The following is an 8,553-nucleotide window of genomic DNA, read 5'->3' as shown; positions in this document are numbered from 1 at the left end:
CTGCACATCACTTCACCCTGACATCTTGCGTCTGCTGTTCAGTAGGACAAAGTATACATAGGAGCCCATTGTTTGATGAGGCTCTTTCTCCCGGGGAGTGGATCTGCCCTGGGGTTGGAGCTGATGTATCCTGGTACAGTGAGCCGGGCCTGAAGAATCATTTCATTTTCAAGGACATAACTTCTTGGAGAAGAAGCAAGTATTCCAGAAGCAGACAAGCAGCTTTTCCTAGGATTCAAGGTGAGTATTTATTCCATACTGCTGTAGCTAGATTACATTGGGTTCCCGATGTAGTGGTTTAATGGGCGAGGGTGCCATCTCGTTAGATAATTAATTTGTCTCAAACTTGGTAAGATGAGTCTGTTAATGGGTGCTCAGGATTTTCCCCGGAATCCTCTCCTGATCGTGTCAGTATTTGATGAATGTTTGGGAGAAAACCCATAAACTCAAGTGAGGGGTTTGAGACGGTGCATAAATCAGTCAAGAAAAAATATGGAATCCATCCTAAGAAGCAGATTGAGAACTTCATCTTCTACAAAATGTTTCTATTTTAGAGTTAAAGGTAATGACGTTTTCTTCCTTTTAAAAAAAAATTGCCTTGACTCCCGCTGACTACATCGCCAAATTCATGCAATTATTTCCACCGCAGTTTGCCCTTTTCTTGTTTCTATGGCCGAGAATGAAGTTTTGGCTCAAATTCACCCAGCTGGCTTTTGTGCCCAATGCAGGACTCAGTTTCCCTTCTCATAGTCCATCACCTTCACCAGTAGCCCGAACTGGCTTTTGAGTGGGTTTATTTAAATATATTTAATTTTAATATATTTTAATTAATTAATCAAATTGATGTAAATTAAACTCACTATAATTTCATATTTTTAAACCTAGAAGGAAGGAAGACTTGCCTGCTTACTAAAAAGAAATAAATCAAAACTGTATTTCAGTTTTGTGAGCATGTATACAGTATATGACCGAGAAATGGTTTACACCATACATCAGAATAAGATTAGATATAGAGTCCTGAATTAAGAATGGCATCACTTCACTCAGCAAAGAGAATCCAACTTTTAAACGTTCTGGGTGAAATAAACTAATAAAAAGAAAAGATGGATGAGCACAATTAGGATCAGAATTAACTTTGTTGAGCGAGACAGTTGTTAAATGAGGCACATTTGATTTTACATTTTGCCAGTTAACAACAAGTTGTTAAGTGAATCACACAGTTGTAAAATGAATCTGGCTTCCCCCATTGCTTTTGCTTGCTGGCTGGGGAAGCAATCACAGGACCCTGCAACTGTTATGAGTGCATTGTCAAGTTCCCAAATTTTGATCATGTGACCATGGGGATATTGTGACAGTTGTACGTGTGAGGATTGATCATAAGTCACTTTTTTCAGAGCCACTGTAACTTTGAACAGTCACTAAATGAGTGGTTTTAAATCAAGGACTGTGCTGTTGATTGGAAATGTTGAAATAATGCCCTTCACTCACATCTTATGGTTTTTCATTAATAATTTGGAGAAAAAGTTTATATGGTGGGATCTTGTTAAACTGTAGACATTACCTGCTGATAGTGATGAATTGTGCTCTATTACACTGAGAAGCTACCCCAACATTGTACTATACATTCAGATGAAGGATGGGATTTATAATTTACTTGTAAACTTTGGAGGGATGTATCATTCTCTCCCTCTTTCTAAAACTCAGAATAAAAGTAAAAAAGCTGAGCAATTTAAAAATCCTCTAGCACCGAGAATATAATAACCACAATACTGAAAAAGAATTGTTTCAACAAACCAGAATAGTGACATTTGGAGATGACTTAAAAGGCAATGTTGTCAGAATGAGAGGTGGTTTGGAACCGTTGCTGTTAAAGATTTTATCACAAATTTCAATAGGAATAACAAAAGATTTCTTGGTTTTGTAATTATTCAGTTTACGTTCCTATAATCTTCAAATACATTAGTATCCATGAAAAGGAAGGTAGTAGGAATGTATGAATTTGCATGTGTGTTACTTTGCAATGTATCTGTGGTGTAATTTGAGTTACTATAATTTTCTTTAAGAATGCTTTCACTTTCCACGCTCATCCGCTGCCACCTACTCACTCCTAAAAGGCGCATATTGAAAATTACAGTAAAAAAGATTTTTTAACATTTTCTGCAGTTTAATATTTTGATCATATTAACATTTTTTTTAACATTTTCTAAGCCTAAAACCTATTCAAACCTGTAGAGTATAATTCACCAATAGGAGAATAGGACTGTGTGAAGTGCTGGTTGACATAGTGTATTAAAATAAGATCAGGAATTGGAAGCAGACTCCTGACCATATGTTTTAAAAAAAAAAAATCTTACACACTAAACAGTGAAGGAAGAAGAGAAACTGGTTAAAATCTATTCAAGTAGATGTATTTATTTATATAGCGTATGGCATATCAGACACGGACTAGCAATATAAATTAACATTTCAACTAGATTAGTAGAACACAATAAAATATAAATGTTAAAAAGATCTATGTTCAAATATCAAACTTGCTGGCTTCCTGCCCTGAGCCAGCTTTACGAAGGCAAGTTGCAATACAGAAAAAAAAAAATCAAGTAAATTTCTAAATTTCCATTTGTGGTGGAATCTAGGGATATGGGTTTCTAACTTTCACAACAGCAAGACCAACAGTCTGCCAATATTTTTCAGTCATGCAGCTGAAATGAAGGACATTTGAAATAAAGATCAAGACTGTTTAGCGTGAACACTTAGCATGCGCTTCACCCAATATCAAATTGTTGTTGTTAGTTGCGAAGTCGTGTCCAACCCATCGCGATCCCATGGACAACGTTCCTCCAGGAGTCTTTCTCAATCTTGGCATTGTTAACATACGTGGACTTTAATTCTCAGAATTCTGCATTTTAATATTTTTTTAACTCTGGGAGTTGAAATTCACATATCTTAAAGTTGCCAAGGTTGAGAAACACTGAATTTCAGTCCCCATTCATTGGAACTTAGTCATAGAATCATCATGTCTTCTATTTGACAGTATATGGTTGTGTGCATTTTTATACTGGTTAAAGTTAATCTGATGCCCTGTGGGCCTGGGAATCCTAGTTCTTGTAGATAATTTTAACTTGGCTTGGAGAAGATCAGTTCATCAAAAATTACAGGACATATAACAGGTTACAAAAAGGTGGTTAAAACAGTGTGTGTTGGATGTAATAAGGCAATTGGATTTGTTGGCTCTTTCTGGAGATAAGATTTTTTAAGTAGCCAATCTCTTTATATTAGACCAGCGTTATCTAAATTAAACAACTATTCCCCCCCCCCTTTGATTCAGTTGTGTTTGATTCTCAGATACTGCATGGACAAGTCCCTCTTGGCAAGGTTTTTAATTATTGGTTTGCCATTGCCTCCTTCCTAGGGCTGAAAGAAAGTGACTGGCCCAAGGTCACCCAGCTGGCTTTCTTTCTAAAGCAGGACTAAAATCCACTGGCTGACGCCAATTACTATACTACACCAAACTGGTTCTCATTCCTAAATTTAGGTTCATTTTAATGAACCTCCAACAGCTGTACTCAATGGAAAATTTGAAAAAAAATCTCTTTTTCCCCTGCTTGTGGCAAAGGAATGGTGGAAGTTACAACTTGTGTGTTATTTTGTTGTCCATTCAATGCAGGGTTATGTTTTATAGTTTAGTCCTTTTATTAACTAAAATGTTCTCATGTGCAATTGCTGTTAGCTGACCAAAAATACTATTAGTTTAATATTTTGTTTCCTTGACTATAAAATTAATCAACATCAATTACATTGTTTAGGCATGGCTGTTTACTTTATGATTTTGTTTTTACCAAATTTTATTTTATAATATTTTTGAAATTTGTTTTTAATCTGTTACATTTTAACTTTAATGCTTTATGCTTTTCTAAATGGAATACTGGTCATTCAGTGTAACAGAGGACAATCTTTTATTTAAAATGGCACCTAGATGAAGCATGGGTTAAAAGTAAACCATCTTGTTTGAAGTGGATGCAGTTTCGATTATAACCAGGAGGGGACAGGAGGAGATAGCAAGACATGGGCAAAAGTAGTTTTGATTAAGGAGCAGATTTATCTTGGAATTGTTGCCTAGACAGAACAGTTCGGCAGCATTTGCTATTCCTCAGTACAGCGCTATCCATCGACCACAGCCAGCATCCTGGAAGCATGCATTTACATTCTGCTCTGTGGTGGAATTCATGGAATTCATACTAAATCAGGGTTTGTTAAACCAGTTTGTTGAACAATATGCTTGGTTCAGAAACCAGTGTTCCTCAACCTCAACAAGTTTAAGAAGTGTGGACTTCAATTCCCAGAATTCCTTAGGATCCTAGGGTCAAGAAGAATTATGGGAGTTGAAGTCCACACCTCTTGAACTTGCTGAGGTGAAAAACACTGGTATAAACCAAAGAAGTAGGATAAGTGTTTAGCGTGGTAAGTAAACACAGCCAAGTTTTCTTGCTAATGTCGCCCTAATGAGTCTTCATAATGCCTGAACGTGAGCATGGCATTTTTTTTTAATCCCTTAAGGCAGAAATGGAATGGAACCTCCAGTTCCATAGCCACAGGCAATCTTCCAATCCCCCAAGGATGGTTCCAGAAACTGCTGCGACTGTGATTGGTGTAAATGGGCAGCAGAGTTTCCTGCTATTTTGAAGTGCAGAACAGATGGAATTTACAACACAAAACTTAAAATAAGCAAAGCGTACTTTTAAAAACAAATGTTTATCGTGAAGAAGTTTGTCCTTAGATTTAGCTAAGATCTAGTTCAATGTTTCTCAGTGAATTTGATCAGTATTTTGCACAGAATCGTATATACTTTCCTGCTTAAACAGAGAGCTGGACAAGAAGACCTCCAAGGTCCCTTTCAGCTGTTATTCTGTAATTCTGTAGTTAACTTTAGTCCCTTTGGGATTTGTGGACTTGAACTCCCAGAATTCCTCAGCTAGGGAATTTAAATCTACATGTCTTAAAGGGACTAAGGTTAACTACAGAATTACAGAATAACAGCTGAAAGGGACCCTGGAGGTCTTCTTGTCCAGCCCTCTGTTTAAGCAGGAAAGTCTATACGATTCTGTGCAAAATACTGATCAAATTCATTGTTATTGTTAACTATCATTTACCTTGCTCCAATTTTTATACAGTGTTTGCCCTTATAATAACTGTTTTCCTTTGGAGACTTTATTTATGAGATCCTCCAATGATCACCCCTTGGACCAGACTTGTTGAAAATATACAGTTTGTGCTATCTCCATCTATAGATTGGATTCCCAATCCATGCAATTGTTGAACCAATTGCCACTGCTATCCAACATGGCTGGTTCACAATGGCTGGGCTTGGTCTGAGGAGTGAGTCACAAACCACGTTATGGCTTAGCACATCCCATGACTCTTATGACCTCCCCTCAAGAGGGGGGAGAGGAGGCAAGTGATGCCATCTGCATTAAGACATCATGTTCCAAATGGTCTAAATGATGCAATTTCACATGATGTCATGTAACGTGTGATATTGTTGCAGCCATTTATGGACACACAACTCCATCTGCAGACAATTTGGAAATTCAGAGCACCTACCAGTTTGGAAGTTAGTCCTGCTGGTTTCATTGGGGCTTATTTCTAAACAAGCAGGTTGATTTACTTAACCCACAGAATCTGATTTGCAGTCATCCTGAATCCTGCATAATTTCCCTAATTGTCATTCCGGCAGCTAATGCTTCACTGTTGGTATCACTTGGTAACATAATGATAAATGGATCATTTAAAGACACTCAAGAGTAATTTAAGAGCTTCAAATTGTTCTTCCAACTTCCTTGCTGAAAAATAACTGTGATATTACAATGTGGAAACATGACAAATCTTCTCTCCATATGTCGAGTTCTCAAGAATTAATAAGTTGAGAGCCATTTAGGTACAATCATATCAGCCTTCTGTTTACTGCCATGTATTTGTTTGATGCAGTAATGTTCTTAACAGGTACAGCTGTTTTCCAATCCTTTGTAGACACATAGAGAGATTTTTCACTGGGGGGGGGGGAGTGCCCTGATTATCTTTGTTTCAGTCAAGGGGAAAAAATGATCATCTACAGATCCTTCAAGGGCAGGATCAGCAACTGAATTACTAAAAGCACAGAAAAAGTATACGCTGTATAGGGCTTTTTAAATATTTAAGTTCTAATACAAGTAAATACTACAGATGGCAAACCCCATTTTGAGGAGCACTTTTTCTCTTTGTTCTCACATAAAAGATGCCTCTCCCAAGACGGCATCTGTTGAAACTGCACATAAGTCAACTAATTTTTTGCAAATTTATTATTCAGAGCAACTCTCTCTCTCGAGAGGGGAAAACCACTGGTTTCAGTAAAACTTATTTCCAAGAATCAAGTTAACATACTTAACAGGCCAGTATTTTTCTTAAATACATTCATAGTGAATGTCTATGGAGATTCTCAGTCATCCAGAATCATGGTTGTCCCAAAGGTGTTTTTTCAAAAGGCAACTGGACTTTGTTTTTCCTTGAAGACAATTCAGTTCTCATCCAAGAAGGCGAAACGTCTTCAAGGAAAAACAAACAAAAGTCCAGTTGCCTTTTGAAAAAGCACTCTTGGGACAGCCTGGGAATGAAATGGTGAAAGTGGACAGCAGATGCTAAAATATAAGAGTCTTACTCTATGTCCTTATTTGAGTTCTAAATGAAACCAGTTTAGCATTCACTCAGGATCTATTTAAAGCAGCGGTTCTCAACCTATGGGTCGCGACCCCATTTGGGGTTGATCGACTATTTCACAGGGGTCGCCAAGCAAGGCTGTCCGCCATTTTTTTCCCCTTTTCCGGCGGGTGCCTTACCTCCCTTGGGCTGGGCCAGCGGGTGGCCCAGCCGGTGGTCGGCCTGCTCCGTCTCTGCCGCTCGCCGCTACGCCTTGGCCGGCGCACGGGGCGGCACCACGCATGCACGGCGCTCCCGGGCAGGGAAAGTCCTCGACTTACAACTGGTTGGGTAGTCCTCGACTTACAACCGGTTTAGTCCTCGACTTACAACTGGTTTAGTCCTCAACTTACGACCAGTTGGGGGTGACAGTATTAAAAAGGTTGAGAACCACTGATTTATTTATTTATTTATGAGACTTATATATCGCTTTAAGTGGAAGCACTCTCTAAGCGGTGTACACCAGTAAGCAATGTATATATATATTTACATTGCCCCCAACAATCTGGGTCCTCATTTTACCTACCCTGGAAGGATGAAAGGCTGAGTCAACCTTGAGCCGGTAAGATTTGAACCACTGACCTGCTGAACACAGTCAGCTAAAGTGGCCTGCAGTACTGCACTCGAACTGCTGTGCCATCTTGGCCCCATATGGAACCCGATTCAAAATGTATTCGACAATTTTCAACTAAAAATAAAAATACTCAGTTAAAATTCCAAGTTATCACTCAAGGTGCAAATTACCAACTTCAAATTATCCTATTTTGGACATATTATGCAAAGACCCCCGTTCTCTGGAAAAGACCGATGGAAAACGTGAAAGGAAAAGAGAAGAGGACAGCCAACAGCAAGGTGGAGGGGCTCAATTACAGATACTAGCTGGAGAATTTTGGGAGTTGAATTCCAGACATTTTAAGTTAGCAGGGATGAGAAATTCTCCCTTACCATTGTCTCAAAAGGCAATTGGACTGGGTTTTTTTTTTTCTTGAGGAAAAAGAAAAATATGTTTTGCTTCTCATCCAAGAAGCTTCATCGGTTCTGGCAGTATGGTGGATGCTATGGAGCAATTAGTTCTAACAGGATGAGGAAGGATTGGAAAGATCATTTATTTGCAGTCATCTGGTCTGAGCACTCTCCCTGAGAGCTCTTGAAGCCACTTGGGGGGGGGGGAGGTGTCCAGTTGCCTTTTGAAAAAGTACCTTTGAGACAACTATGACCTGGATGGCTGAGAATCTGAGAATATCCCTTGCAAATCACTGCAAATGTAGGCAGATAGGAATGCTGCTAGCTGCTAAAGTGATGGTTGTATAATAAAAGATGCACTGCCTCATACAGGTCTCCTTGATTACCCCAAAACCTTGCATTTTGGCTATAAGAATTTCATTTTCTTAGAATTGAAAGTAATTTTTTCCCACAGAATGAAGATGTCTCTGAGGAAAAACAAAGGGGGGGGGGAGAAAAAGGAAGGTTGGTACCAAAATGGCATAATAATATGCTCACAAACCTCCAATATTTTTTTTTCAGTCTTAAGAACTAATTCATGCAACATATTTTCACTCAAACTTACCCCCACTCCCTCAGGTTGTTTTTTCACTTAATTTAGGAAACAAAAAACAGCAATTTGCTTTAAATAGTTTGAAATGCTGCCTTTATCGAAGGTGGGAGGATAAAGCTACAGACCAGTTCATGATTAGTACTCCAATATTTGCTTTGTGTTTTTTCTATGTAAGAGAGAGAGAGAGAGAGAGAGAGAGAGAGAGAGAGAGAGAGAGAGAGAGAGAGAGAGAGAGAGAGAGAGAGAGATGGAGATGGAGATGTTAGGCTAAT

At 38.6% G+C, this 8,553-nt stretch overlaps 1 protein-coding gene across 7 annotated transcripts in view; it reads left to right on the top strand.

The window, feature by feature from the left end:
• The window catches only part of MAG (myelin associated glycoprotein), a 44,472-nt gene continuing 35,919 nt past the window's right edge, over positions 1-8,553 (top strand). For all 7 annotated transcript variants that reach the window (XR_005554538.1, XM_039325610.1, XM_039325607.1 and 4 more), the window contains exon 1: positions 1-240. The gene's annotated coding sequence lies outside the window, so the exon portion shown is untranslated. The remainder of the gene's footprint in view (positions 241-8,553) is intronic.

Source organism: Crotalus tigris, unplaced genomic scaffold (assembly GCF_016545835.1).
Source record: "Crotalus tigris isolate CLP2741 ecotype Arizona unplaced genomic scaffold, ASM1654583v1 scf7180000024338.4412243, whole genome shotgun sequence".
NCBI lineage: Eukaryota > Metazoa > Chordata > Lepidosauria > Squamata > Viperidae > Crotalus > Crotalus tigris.
Note: the sequence above shows the minus strand (reverse complement) of the source record. Positions and strands in the feature narration are given on the sequence as shown.